Here is a 15,971-nt window from a genome sequence, read left to right on the forward strand (position 1 = left end):
TGTACAGGGTTGATGCATCCAATTAATGAATAAAATATGGATGGAGTCCCTCTAAGCACTAGATTAATTGTTAGTTCATATATATTTAGTTTTTTTTTAATGTTTTAAAAGAATTTTATTGCATGAATATATCTCTCACTGTCTATACAAGTTGAGGAGATGATCTCTTATAAATACCCCATTATAATATGTAACATAGGCCACCGTTATTATGCAATAAAATTATACTTTTGGTGCTTGCACTTGGAGTGTAGTGATTTTTTCCTAAATGTGTCATTGTTTTGAAAATTTTATTCATGAGATTGTGATTGAGCCAAAGGTTTATTGGTTGTTTCTAGTTGTGCAATCTTTTAGTTCTGATGTTTGCTACAGATTTACAAATTCTACTAACATATCTAGCTTAAAAAGAGATCATCAACTTGTGCCTGCATAACTCTTTGTCTAGCATGAGTGCACTTTTTGTGGCATTGCAATTTGATGAAGAGTGAAATATCATATGATTGTTAAAATTTCTCATCGATGATTGCATCATTGGATTCTAGGAAGCACTGCTCCTATTTTCATTGGTTTCCTAATGATTTCTTCAAAAGTTTAACTCATAGTGTGTTATTTTCTATAGCTTATATCCATTTAGGATTTTAAATTTCATGTTATTTCAATTCCATGTTATTTTCTTTTAGTTTCATTATTTTCTTTTATAACCCCTTGTTAGAATAGGAACGCATTTTAGTTGCATTGTTAGAATTGCATCCATTGTTCTCTTGTGTATTATTTTGAGATAGTGAATAGATTTACTTCATTTTGAGATCATAATAGAACCAGAAAAGGCATCCTCATGAATAATCAAATTTATCTTCAACTGAGCAGATTTTGGTACATCACTAGACAAAAATTGAACCTTAGAGCTAATCCCCAAAAGAGTAGCTTTTCAAGAGAGGAATTGCGCAATGGATTACTACCATTGACCTCATGCATAATGACCACCCATCAATAAGTTAAATCAAAGACAAATGAAGTGGGTTGAATACTTGCAAAGTTTTACATTTGTGATTAAACATAAGAGTGGAGTCACTGAACAAGTTGCTGATGCATTCAGTAGAGGACGTTCTTTGCTAATTGAGATGAAGGTTGAAGTTATTGGTTTTGATGACATGAAGGAGTTGTATGACATTGATCCTAATTTTTTTGAGATGCAGAGAGAATGTAGAGTACCTAGTTTGACAAAACAAATAAGTAAGTTTGATGAGTATTTTATTCAAGAAGGTATGTTGTTTAAGGGTATTCATTTGTGTATTCCAAAGAGTTCTGTGAGGTTGAATTTGATTAAGGAAAATCATAGTGGTGGATTGGTTGGACATTTTGGAATTGACAAGAAACTAATTTTGTTAAAGGAAAAGTATTATTGGCCTAGATTTATAAGAATATTTAGAAGTTTGTGAAGAGTTGTGGAGTTTGTCAAGTTGAACAAGGAGTAAGTTAGAATACTAGTTTGTATAAACCTATTTATGTTCCTGAGAAACCTTGGAGTGACATCAGTATCAATTTTGTTCTTGGATTGCCTAAAATAATAAAGGGATATGATTCAATATTTGTTGTTGTGGATAGATTCTCTAAACTATTTCATTCTATACCTTGTACGAAGACATCAGATGCTAAGCATGTTGTTGAGATTTTCTTTAAAGAGATCTCCAAATTGCATGGATTACCAAGAAGTATTATTTTTGATAGAGATAGTAAGTTTGTTGGTCATTTTTGGAGGACTTTGTGGAAGAAGATGGGTATTGAATTGAGGTTTAGTTATACATTCCATCAACAGACAAATGGACAAATAGAGGTTGTGAATAGAAGCTTGGGTAATTTGTTGATATTCTTAGTTGGGAATGAATTGCATAATTGGAAGATAGTATTAGCACAAGTTGAGTTTGCATATAATGATTTTTTGAATAGGAGTATAAGGAAGACACCTTTTGAGATAATTACTCAAATGAAAACTAGAGGAGTATCAGATTTAAGGGATATTGCCAGTGAAGAAAAGAGAAGTGATGCACAAGAAGATTTTGTTGATTTTATGGAGTCTTTGCACAAGGAAGTGAATTTGAAGTTGGAACAAAGTAATCAGAAGCATAAGGAGAATGCTAATAAGTATAGAGGACATCATGTTTTTGAAGTTGGTGATGAGGTGATGGTTCATTTGAAGAAGCAAAGATTTCCTATTGGACCATATAGTAAGCTGAAGATGAAGAAGTTTGGACCTTGTAGGATCTTGAAGAAGTTTGACAATGGTAATTCTTATGAATTTGAGTTACTCGATGACATGGATATATCTCCTATATTAAATATTGCTGATTTATAGAAGTATCATGAGTTAGATGATGAAGTTGATGTTTAGATGATTATCGTAAGAAGCATATTGAAGAAGTTGAACAAATATTGGATCAGAGAGTTGGTAAGAGCACAAGATGAAATGATTGTTATGAGTATTTAGTAAAATGGAAGAACAAACCAATGGAAGATGCTACATGTATTTCCCAATATAAGTTGGATTCAGCTCAGGTTGTGACATCTCAATGATTCTAGAGAATCATTTCTTTCAACCTCAGTTGCCTGATCTAGGATCATCTTGGGTTTCATGGATATCCTGTATTTCACTGATTCACTTAGCTCTGCCAAGTTCCAATTTCTTGCATTGCCAAGTTTCTATATTTGCTAAGTTCATAGTTCTTGCCAAGTTATCATGTGGTTTCCAATATCCTCTAGTTGTTGAACATTACTGAGTTCCTTTGGTTTTTGAGTGTAGCCAAGTTCCTTTGGTTGTCGAGCATTGCTGAGTTCCTTTGCTTTTCAAGTGCTACTAAGTTCACAGAGTTGCAACATTTTTTGGATTCTTTGATTGCCAAGTTGTTTGTGTGTGGTTTCATGTTGAAGATGAAGTTTGAATTTAATTTAGTGATAGGTATCTATTGGGGGCCGACTTGTGAATTATTCTAGCATTTAATATGAGAGTTTATTTTTTGTAATTGAAATGAGCTAACTTTTTGCCATGTATGTATTTAAGGAGGTCTTTGGTAGAGTGTTAGACAAATTTTAGATGGTATAAGGGTAGTAGGAGTAGAAGCAAGCTAAGATGTGAAGTGTGATATTTGAATTTTGAATTGAATTGTAATGTTGACCATAACTCAACAGGCGTCATAATTGGGCATGTATCGTATATCTTTGATGAATATATGAAGGCATTTGTTTCTCTATCTCCTGAGTTTGTTTTTATTTGGTGTTTGTTTTACATTGTGTTTACTCTTGCAAGTGGTTGAGCACTTGGATGTTCCTTTGGCTCTAGTTATCTCATCCCTCCCTACATCACTTATATATATTCTCTCCCTCTTTGACAACAATGCCAAATACATTAGCTCTTTTGGCTTCATTCTATTCATACATCTTGATTATGTGGATAACTACATGTCAAAGCTAAATTATTTCATTTGTACATGACTAATCTTTTATGTTGTTCTCCTTCATTTCTTTACTCGACTACCTTAGACATCTCCTAAAGTAGAATTGTCTGCATCAATGTGCAAGGTATTTTGATCAACACATTTGATGTAATGCCTCTTTATAGTTTAAGTTTTTTTACTTAGGGGAATCACCCCCAGTTTACCTCTAAGATATTCATGAGCATCTTTAGGTAATTCTTAGGGAATATGTCAACAATTGGTTCTTGTGTATGTATATATTCTAACTTCACTCTTTTATCTTGAATTAGTTATATGAATTAGTGATACTTCATAGCAATGTGCTTAGTTTTTTTGTGCATCATAGGATTCTTTGATATATTGATAGCACCTATTTTATTGCAATAGATAACCACTCCATCTATCATTTCTTCCTTCATTCCTTCTAAAATTGCTTGATCCACATGATGTTTGAACATTTTACTACAACTACCACATACTTGTCATTGAATGTTGATTGGGAAATGCAGTTATGTTTCTTTCTTTTCCATGACACCAATCTCTTTTCTAGAAAGAATGCACCTCCACTATTTGTTTTCTTTTCATCAATATTTCCTACCCAATCAAAGTCATTGTATACCATTAGCTCAAATCTATCACTCCTCTTGTAATAAAATCTATAGTCTTTCGTACCTTTTAGATATCTTAATAGATTTTTTATGACCATAATATGATTTTTCTTAGGATTTTTTGAAAATATAGCAACTCTCCCAACAACTAATGCAATATCAGGTCTACTATGAATGACATATTGCAATTTTCCGATCATTGATTTGCATATTGTTTGGTTCACATCACCAAATTAATCACTTTTAGATAACTTATGTCCTATAGACATAGGTGTTCTCACTGGTCTAGATTATTCCATTCCAAATGTTTTCAGTATCTCCTTGATAAATTTGGATTGAGTAATAAAAGTACCATATTTCATTTGACATACTTGCAAGCCAATAAAGAATTTGATTTAACCAAACATTGACATCTCAAATTCCTTCTTCATTTCATCAACAAATGATTTGCATAATGCTTCTTTTCCTCCAAATACAATGTCATCAACAAAAAATTCAGATATCAATACCTCATTGTTCTTACCAGTATTTAAGTATTGACTACTATTATCATTTTTTCCTTTCAAAAAAAATCTTCACCAAGTAATTTTGCAATTTTTCATACCATGCTCTTGGTACTTGTTTCAATCCATATAAAGCTTTGTTCAGTTTATATACCATATTATTCTTGCCTAAGTCCAAAAATACTTCAAGTTATTCTATCAATGCTTCTTTTTCAAATATACCATTCATAAATGATGGTTTGACATCCATCTGATAAACCTTAAAGTTTTTGTAGGCTAAATATGGAAGTAGAGTTCTGACTTCTTCTAGTCTTGCTATGAGAGCTAAAGTTTCTCGATAATCAACTCCTTCTTCTTGATCATATCCTTTTCATACTAATATATCCTTGTTCCTAGTAATAACAATTATTTAATTGTATATTTTTATTGATGTTACACAAATGTTATACTCTAATCGAGCATTGTTGGTGCACAAGCACCTAGGGGTAAGGTAAAATCCTAAAACAATGTTTGGTTTGTAAATGGTTCAACCAACCATTTAGAGAATAAGGACTACATATAAAATCCTAGGTTAGTCTTAGGATGTGTTGTTAGGTAAGTGTGGAGTGGAAGTCAAGTTTTGACCAACTAGGTCCTGACAAGCATAAAAATTGCTCAAGGTGACTCTATGAGGAAAAACTTGAAAAAAAAAGCCTAAAATGGGAAAATAAGTTCTAAAAGCAGGTCATTAGAGTTCGTAGATTTAATTTATGAAGGTGAAACCAAAACAGTCAAATTTGGAGGCTTAGATTGAAAAATTCACTCATTGAAAAAGTCACTCATTGATAACTTTACATTTTTTGCAAAATTGCAATAGCAACTTTTGTATAGTTTTGGAAAATGGGAAACATGGGTAGTTATGGCTTGAAACTAAGGAGAAGGTGGTTAGAAGATCCTATAATAACACCTTCTAGCTCATTTCCATGGGTTGGACATACAATGGTACGAACAAAATATGCATGAATGAGAGTTTTTCTTGATAGAAAATAGAGTTTGGAGGATTGGGAAAAGAAAATTGAATGAATATATTAATATTTTTAATTGAGTAGTTTCTTAAGATCATGTATTAATTATTTTCATATTTTTTTGATCTTGAGAATTTATTTTGTAGGGTTTACAAAATTTGTTAAGTTTTCTATTCCTACTGTCCAGTTTTGGATAACCAACACTCAAATGGCTATAGCTTGAACTTCCATGGTCAAAACACCATGGTCTAGGGAAATTGAGTAATAGCCCCTATACATTATGTATATAGTTATTTTTTGGGTTTGTGGAAGTTAAGAAGCTAATTTTACATGTGAGCCCTAGGCAAGCAAGAAAGGCTTGGTAAGGTGCAAGGAAAGCTTGCAATGGAATTTTGGTGTGAATAGAGGATTGACATGTACCAATATTAATTAGGAAGTGATAGAATAGGATACTAGGGGTCCATAACTTAGAGGAGGGGGTAGATGAGGATTTTGGAGCAATTAGAGAAAGTTTCATTGTCGTTATCTTTGAAATATTTAAAACAAGGGTTTTCAGGGGTAGTACCATACAAACACCATAGAGGCCTAAGACCTAGAATATATTCAAGCTTAGGTCATTAGAAATAAAATCTCTCAAGCCCTCAAGAGTCCTTTTAAATATTTTTTGGGAATTTTTCCTTGTTTTTAGGAGGTCTAATAAGGTCTCCTAAGGGCTACAAGGGTAAACAAGGAAAATTAGAGTTGTGGGTATGGTAGACTTACCCAAAAGATGAAGAATGAAGAACAAAAAGCATAAAAAACCATAGCAAGATGGTGTAAACTTGATTTTGACTCTTTGAATGCATTTGGTGGAGCTTTGGCTCACTAGGTCAAAATGTACATAGTTGGGGTTGTTGAGTGAGAAGGAGTGAAGCCTAAGTTGATTTGTGAGTTTCTTGGAGAGAGGGGATTGAAAGTGAGTCATATAGGTTGGATTTGGGATAGGAAACCTTGGTAGGAGAAGAGTAGCCTTGGTAGAGTACAAAATCTCTAGAGTGAAGAAGCTCCTTATCAAACTAGTATCAGAGCCATTAGATTGTGGCTTGTGGTTGTATGTTGTATTCAACTTAATCAAGTGGGTCTTCAAAGATGTTTACCAATGCAAAATTTGCTAAGGAGGTATATGAGAAGAAGAATCACATGGATGAGAAAACAAAGCTTCTTGATGAGTCCATATAAGAGATGAAAGTTAAGTTGAAGGAAATGAAAGATGTAGCCTAGGAACAAAAGCTAAAGACTTTAGTAAGGGTAAAGAGAAGGTGAACTTAGAGGATGAAATGCCTAAACCTGATCCTCCACTTGGTGAGCAAGAACTCTTCCTCAAAGAACTCAAGGAATTTTGAGGAAAGAGTCTTGAAAATGTTTCATTATTTCATGGAAAGATGGATGTAGAGGTGGTCCTAGAGTGAATTAAGAGTACTAAAAACTAATTTGAATGTGAAGGGACAATAGAGGCTCAAAAAGTGAGATTTTCTAAGTGAAGATTGAAGGGACAAGTACTTACTTGGTAGAATTTTGTGCAAGTGGAAAGAGAGAGTGAAGAGAAGAAACCAATAGCCAATTAGAAGGCTATGGTAGAAAAGGTAAAGGAAACCTATTTTCTAGAAGATTATGAGATTTAGATTCATAAGAAGAGGAAGAATCTCAAGCAGAAGGATCTTGATGAAGCTACCTACACTAAGGAGTTTCAAAAATTGGCTTGAAGGTCAAGGGTATAGGAGGTAGAGAGAATCAAGGTGGAAAGGTATTTCAATGGCCTTAAGTTGTCTATCCAGGGTCAAATGAGATTATTTAGTCTCACCATATTGCAAAGTTGTTAACAAATGGCTAGGAAAGTGAAAGACAAATTGAGGAAGAAAGGGGACTCAAGTTCCAAAGGCAAAGGTAGATGTAAAGACTTCAAAGGTGGCTCAAGAGGTGGTATTAGTGGAAGAATCAATGAATAGAGGGCCTATGTAGATTCCAAATGGAATGAGCAGGCCAATGAGACTAGTCAAAGGGGAGGCTCTAGTAGAGGAAGTAGATCTAATAATGGTGGTAGAGGTAGATATGGGAGTACTAGCAGAGGATCACATTTTAGTAATATGAAGTGTTAAGATTGTGGTAAGTTGGGGCACCCTGCTTATAGATTTCTAGAGAAGGCATCATCATCTTATGGAGAGAAGAAGATTACTTATGTACAAGAGGAAGATAATAAAAAAGTAGGAGAAGAAGATCTTGACATAGAGAAGGGTGAAAATCTGATCCTGAGGAGAGTCTTGGTTTAGGAGCTAGTGAACAAGGAACCTAAGTAGAGAAAAGCACTATTTAGAGATAATAAGTAAGGTATGCAAGTTAATCATAGACTCAAGGTCTACTAACAATGTATTATCAGAGGAGGTGGGACAAATGCTTGGCTTAACAAAGATTCCCCATGTGTGTCCTAATAGGGTAAATTGGCTAAACAAGGGGCATAATATATTAGTGAATGGAAATGTGTGGGTAGACATAACCATTGGTAAGTTTCAAGATATGGTCCTATGTGATGTGCTTCCCATGGATACTTGCCCTTTTATATTAGGGAGATCTTGGTAGTATGAAAGGGAGTTAGTGGATCATGGGAAGGACAAAAAATATTCTTTCAAGGAGGATGGAATCGCCTATAGAACATAGTTAATAGTGGAAGAAAATAAGGTAGAAAAGGCTAGTACCAAGAAATTGTTGATGAGAGGAAAAGAATTCCTTAAGGACTTTAAAGAAGGTGAAGGAGTAGGGCATGCTATCATGCTAAAACCAAAGGAGGAGCAATCACCTTCATAATAGCTTATACCTACAGAGGTACAAAACCTATTGGATCAGTTCAAAGAAATAATTTATAATAGAGCACCACCAACATTAGCTCCAAAGAAAGCCATAAGTCCTCAAATTGACTTTATAACAAGAGAATCATTTCCAAACAAAGCTGCATATAAGATGACTCCAAAGTAGAACAAAAAGATTGCAAACCAAGTCCAAAAGTTTCTTGATCCCCTAATTGATTAGGAAGAGCATCAATCCATGTGTAGTACCAATTTTCCTAGCATGTAGCAAGGGAGGTAAGTGGAGAATGTGTAATGATTCTAAGGTGATCAATAGAATCACAATTACATATAGGTTTCCTATTCCAAGGATAGAGGATCTAGTGGACTATCTTGGTGGAGCTAGATACTTTTCCTAAATTGATCTCAATAGTGGCTATTATCAGATTAGGATGAAGAAGGAGGGTGATGAATGTAAGTCTTCATTTAAGACTACTGAGGGTCTCTATGAGTGGGTTGTAATGCCATTTGGCCTTACCAATGCACCAAGTCCCTTCATGAGAATCCTGAATGAGGTTTTGAAAGACTATATAGGATTTTTTGTTGTTGTGTATTTGGATGACATCATAATCCTTAGTAAGACAAAGAAGGAGAATATAGAGCTCCTAGATATGGTGTTGAAGAGGCTTCAAGAGGAAAAGTTGATATTGAACCTTGAGAAGAGTGAGTTCATGAAGGAGGAGCTAGTATATTTGTGTTTTTTTTTTGTGTCCCAAACAAATATAAAGATGGACAAGGGTAAGCTAGAGGAAATCTTAAGTTGGCCTCTCCTAGATCTACTACTGCAGTTAGATGTTTTTATGGCATAGAACAATTTTATAGAAAGTTTGTGGGAAGATTTAGTGATATTTGTGCAACAATTATTGACACCATCAAAGGAGGCATGAAGACCAAGTTCACATAGACCTAATCTATATATGAGAGTTTTGAGAGATTGAAGAAGGAAGTGGCAACTCAATGAGTATTGGTTTTGCCTAGTTTTGAGAAACCATTTGTGGTGGAATGTGATTCTAGTAATGTAGTAGTTGAGGAAATTCTAAGCCAAAAGGGAAAGCCTATGGCATTTTTTAGTGAGAGGCTTAATGAAGCCAAAAAAAGGGAATTCAACATATGACTTGGAACTCTATGCACTTGTTCAAGCTCACAAGAAGTGGAGACATTACTTATTTCCTAAGGAGTTTTTTGTCTTTACTTACAACCAAGCATTAATATTTATAGGAGAAGCTAAGCTTGAGGAACATCAAATGGATGGAGTTCTTGTAGTCCTAAAATTTTATTGTTAAACACAAGAGAGGCACCAATAACAAGGTGAAAAATGCTCTGAGAAGGAGGTTATTGATAGTAAAAGAGGTCAAGTTTTAGAGAATAGGAATAGATGGATTCAAGGACTTATATGAGGATGATACTGATTTCTCATAGGTCTATAAAGTATGTAATAAATTTAACAATCACTTCCATAATGACTTTTATTAATAAACTTTGCAAAATGGGTTATTGTTAAAGTGTCAACAATTGTGCATCTCAAGGGTATCTATTAAGGAAACTCTCATACAAGTGAAGCACAATGGAAGCATGAGTGGGAATTTTGGCCTTAAGAAGAATCCAAACCTTGTGGAAAGGTTTTTACTATTGGCCCAAGAAGCAAAGGGATGTGAGGAGGTATGTAGAACAATATAGTATGTGTCAGAAGGAAAATGACACTTCATCTAATTCAGGCCTTTACCAACCTCTACCCATTCCTAATAGACCTTAGCATTACATTAGTATGGATTTCATAGTGGGATTTCCAAGGACTAGGATAGGGTTAGAAAGTGTGTTTGTAGTAGTAGATAGGTTCAAAAAAATGAGACATTTCATCCCATGCACAAAAAACACATGATAAATGCAATATAGAAAATATTTTCTATAAGGAGGTGGTCAAAATATATGGTTTTCCAAGGAGCATAGTAGCTGAAAAAGATTACAAATTTATAGAGCATAGTAGCTTGATAGAAAATGGAGTTTGGAGGATTGGGAAAATAAATTTGACTGAATAGATTAATATTTTTAATTTAGTAGTGTCTTAAGATCATGTGTTAATTATGTGCATAGTTATTTTTATATTGAGCATATTGGATTTACACAGTTAGTTAAGTTTTGTGTTCATGCTTTCCAATTTTGGATAACTAACACTCAAATGGCTATAGCTTGAACTTCCATTTTCAAAAAACCATGGCCTTTGGAAATCAAGAAATAGCCCCTATACATTGTGTGTATAGTGATTTTTTGGATTTGTAGTTCAAGTGAAGTAGCTAATTTTACAAGAAAGCCCTTTGAAAGCAAGAAACATTTGCAAGGTGCAATGGAAGCTTGTAATGGAGATTTGATGAGAAAAGAGGATTAGTACATGCCAATCTTGTTTAGTATATGATGAAGTAGGATACTAGGGATCCAAAACTTTGAGTAGGAGGGTGGATGAGGAGTTTGGAGCAATTAAAAAAATTTCACTGTCATTAGCTTTAAAAACCTTAAAATAAGGGTTTTCTGGAGTCATACCATATGGACACCACAAAGACCTAGAAAATATACAAGACTAGGTTATTAGGAATCATGTCACGGAAGGCATCAAGAGACCTTGTTAAGATTTTTTGGGAGTTATCATCAGTTCCCTTTTGAGGAAGGCTAATAGGGGCTCCTAGGGATATAAGGGAAAACAAGGAAAATTGGAGTTATGGGTATGGTAGACTTACCCAAAAGATGAAGAATCAAGTGAAAAGAATCAAGAATCATAGGAAGATGGTTTAAACTTGATTTTGACCCTTTGAATGTATTTGGTGGAGTTTTGGCTCACTAGGTCAAAAGGTGCATAGTTGGGGTTGTGGAGTGAGAAGGAGTGAAACCTAAGTTGATTGGTGGGTTTCTTAGAGAGAGGGGATTGGAAGTGATTCCTCTAGGTTTTGGTTCACATAGAAACCATAGGTGGGATAGGAGTATCCTAGGTAGAGTAGATAAGCTCTAGAGTGAAGAAGCTCCCCATCAATTGCTAGTTGGAACCGAGTTTAGAAGACTACAGTATATGCCAAGCTAAACATCAGGAGAAAAAAAGTTCAGTGATCAAGTGAAGGAAAAGCTAGGTTAGTTACCAAATGGTTTCATGTGTAGACCGAGTTAGGTTAGTTAACAAAGATGTTCAGTGTAAACTAAGTTAGGTCAGTTACCAACTAGTGACCCAGTTTTCAATTTAAGCCAACCTTTGTCACATTACTTTTAATTGTTAGTTGGTGTATGCAATCCAACTCAGTGCATGTCACCTTTTTTTTTGTAAGCATATTCAAGCCTACAACTATACATTGGGTTTCATATATATGAAAGGTCAAGATGTAGATTGAATAGTGTATAAGAAGTGAAGATGATAAGATGCAAATACATAAGGATATCTAATTTAAAGTAAAGCATCCAAGGAGCTGGAAATAATATTTTGATCAAGGAGGATCTAGAGGATAAGCCAAAATAGTGATCTAAATCTGTAATCTAGTTACTTCATAAATTAGGTCAATCATTGTTACTCTACAATGAATAAATCTCTTAACATAGTTGAATTAACATCCATTATGTAAATCCTCTAACAAGATGGCATTTCTATATTGAAGTGTTTTGAAGAAATATAGAAAGACCACTCTAGGTGATTTAAATCCTTTAATAGGGTCACTCGTAATAGTATGTTTTGTAACCTTTAACATGGTTGGCTCCCAACAAGGCTCACTTCAAAAGAGTGAAAATTTGTAACTAGTTGCATTGGTGGTTTTTCCAAACTGGGTTTCCATGTTAAATATCAATGTCTCATGTGTTCATATTATTTTCTTACTACTTTATCTTTATGCAACTAAGTTACTAAAGGTTAAAATGCAATAAATTATCAAATAACTTTATTAACTGAGTTATAGAAAATATCTAGTTCTAACCGAGTTGTGAGTTAAAAGGAAATTTTGTATTGATATCTAAGGGATTTGGAATTATTTTATTGGTAGTTGATTCACCCCTCCCATCTTAGTTACTTCTTCTATATTTTTAACAATTGGTATCATAGTTATTGGTGCTAGCAAAAAAGGTTTCAATGACATAAGCTCAAGATCAAGATGTTTTATAGAAGAGGGATTCCTATCTTGGACAAAGATAACTTCAAAGCATGTTAGGATCTCACGAAGCTAAATTTAACAACTATTGGAGACACAAGCCTAAATTCCTAGATAGCAAGTATGTGTCACCTCTTGATCCTTTGATAGTGGATAAAATAGTACAAAATAAGAATCACAACAAAATATTGATTGACATTTCTTCTTCTCAGAATTATTTTGAATTTGATGAAGTCAATGTTTGTCTTATTTCTCGTGAAATGTGGAATAAGCTACAAAAGATTGATGGAGGAGATGAAAATGTGAGGAGAGCCAAAGAAGAATGTTTAAGATGTCAATTTGATTAGATGAAGATGAAAGAAGATGAAAATATTGTAAAATGTATTGAAAGAATCAAATAAAGTGTGAGTGAAATTTGAGCCTTACAAGGAATAATTGATGATGTGATAGTAGTTAGCAAGGTCTTAATAAATTTTCTTCTTATTTATACAATTAGAGTTTTATCTATTCAATAGATGAGACATAATCCCAAAAATGATATAACCTTGGATGCACTATTGGGAAGGTTGACATCTTTTGAGTTAGATAATTTTGATAAACATGTTCCTAGATTTTACAACATAGAATCAACATTCAAATCCAAACTAACTCTTGGTAGAAAGGAAGGAAACTCAAAAGGAAAATAGTCAAAAACTAAAGAAGATGAATAATCTGATTATGATCTTAAAGCCATTGAAGACCTACTTGCAGTGAGGTTACCAAAAGGCAAAGGTAAATATAAAGGCACAATTTTTTTGATTTCTTTTTCTTGTGAAGAAGTTGGTCACATTGTTGCAAGGTATTCAAAAAGGGAAAGTAAAGATGAAAGAAAATCTATCAAATTCAAAGAAAAGAAAGATTTCAAAAGCCAAAAAGACTGCAAAGACAAAGGTAAGAAATCTTGTTATATTGCTAAAGATTATGAGAGTGATAATGAAGATTAAATGATGTATATAGCTATTAAAAATGAATGAAATGATGAGAAGAATGAAAATATGACACTTATTTCTCATATAAGAAAGAAATACAGATGGATAATAGATAGTGGTTTTTCTTATCACATGACTAGTGATAAAATGAAGTTTGAACACTTTGAGCACTATGATGGTGGAAGTGTTAAATATGGAAACAATAAACCATGTTATGTGAAGGGAAAATGATAGATTACATTGATTGATGGAATAAAATGTGATAATGCCTACTGGGTTGAGGGATTGAGACACAATCTTCTAAGTGTGGCACAACTCAAGAACTTTGGATTCAAGGTAGAACTCATGAATGGGAAGACCAAGCTTCTAGATGGTAAAGGAAACCTAGTTGGAATTGGAAATTTGACAAAAGGTAATTTGTTTGACCTAGATTTCACTACAACTACATGTATTCTATCTTAGATAGAGGAAACCAAGTTTGTAATGCAACCCATGTTCCAACTAGTACAATCTAAGTTGGAGATTGTTCAAACTGAGTCTCTGACAGAGGAACCCAATTCATGCACTATGGGAATCATGTCTCAAATAGAGGAATTGAGTTTCAAACATAGGGGATATTGAAGAGATTTGGAATGGAATATTCTAAACTAGTTGGAACACCTATGTCTACTGGATATAAGGTATCTAAGGATGATGATTCAAAAGAGGTACATCAAACTACCTATAGATCTATGATTGGAAAACATTAGTATGTTGTTTACACAAGACCTAGTATTGCATTAGTAGTTGGTATAGGTGAAATATTCTCTACAAATCCTAGAGAAAAATCATATGAGGACAATCAAAAGGTTATGAGATGTCTTAAAGGTACTCAAGACTATTGGACAATCATTTTGTATGAGGCTAACTGTAAGAATCCTTCGCAAAAATCCCCTCTTGAAAAGCCAATCTTTTGGATCAACACCAAGGTTCCATGTTTGTCTTGTGACGTACCAAAATATACTTAGTTGAAGATAAATTTTATTGTTCATGAGGAGACCTTTTTTGGTTCTATTTTGATCTTAGAATGAAATAAAATCTGTTTATTATCTCACAATAACACAGAAAAGAACAATGTTTTTGTATTTTTATTTTTTTCAATGGATGCAATCTAGTAATGCAACTAAAATGAATTCCTATTCTAACAAGGGGTTAGCAAAGAAAATATTGAAACTGAAAGCAAATAACATTAAATTCAAAGCAAATAATGTGTAATTAAAATCCTAATGGACATCAGCTATGGAAAACAACACACTGCAAGTTAAGCTTTCGAAGAGATCAGTAGGTAACTAATGAAAATAGGAGCAGCACTTCATAGATTCCACTAATGCAATTTTTGATGGGAAATTTCAATAACCGAATGATGTTTCACTCTTCATCAAATTGCAAAGCCATGGAAAGTGTGCTTATGTGAGACAAAAGGTTATACAGGCACAATTTGGTGATTCCTCATCGAGCTAGATATGTCAGCAAAATTCATAAATCTATAGAAAACACTAGAACTAAAAGATCGCACAACCAAAAATAATGCAATAATCCTTTGGCTCAATCATAATCTCATGAAAAAAATTCACAAAATAATGACACATTCAGGAAAGAATCACTACACTCCAAATGCGAGCACCAAAAACATAATTTTATTGCATAATAACAATGACCTTTGTTACATATTACAATGGGGTATTTATAAGAAATCATCTCCTCAATTTTTTTTGAGATTGAGAGATATCTTCATGCAATAAAATGTATTTAAAACATTAAAACAAACTAAATATATACAATCTAATAGTTAATCTAGTGCTTAGAGGGACTCCATCCATATTTTATTCATTAATTGGATGCATGAGCCCTTTACATGTCAAAAAATAAAGAAAATATGAGAGAAGAAATAGGAGGAATCCTTTAGTCAAAGTAGGCACATTTGGAAGTGCCAAAAATAGAAGCTGGTCTTTTACTAGGCATGTGCTGAAGTTAAACTGCCATTAGAATGCATTTCTGATGCATGGGAAGTGCTATTTTTGGAAAAAGTAGTTAACAAGCAGTGCATGTATAAATTGCAAAGCTATAGACTTGCATACCTATAGATTTGTGGAGCTAAAGAGCTACAGACCTTGATAGTGTCAAAATCTCAAAATTTTATTGAGTGTCAAAATTGAAATTCTGGCATCTGGGTTTTGTTCATCTTCATCCGAAAGCTATGTTTGGATGTTTAACCTTGAATTTATCTATCATTTTAGTAATCTTAGCTACATCAAAAATATCTAAATCCTCATATTTATCTTTTACCTTCTATATGTAATTCTCTACCTCAATCTAGGTGTCAACAAAATCCTTGAGTTTGGTATCCAATTCTAACAAGGCTTCTTTTGTCTTGAAGGCTTGTTGGATGTCCTC

This window comes from Cupressus sempervirens, chromosome 3 (assembly GCF_028749045.1).
Source record: "Cupressus sempervirens isolate cs-2001-9-10 chromosome 3, ASM2874904v1, whole genome shotgun sequence".
Taxonomy (NCBI): domain Eukaryota; kingdom Viridiplantae; phylum Streptophyta; class Pinopsida; order Cupressales; family Cupressaceae; genus Cupressus; species Cupressus sempervirens.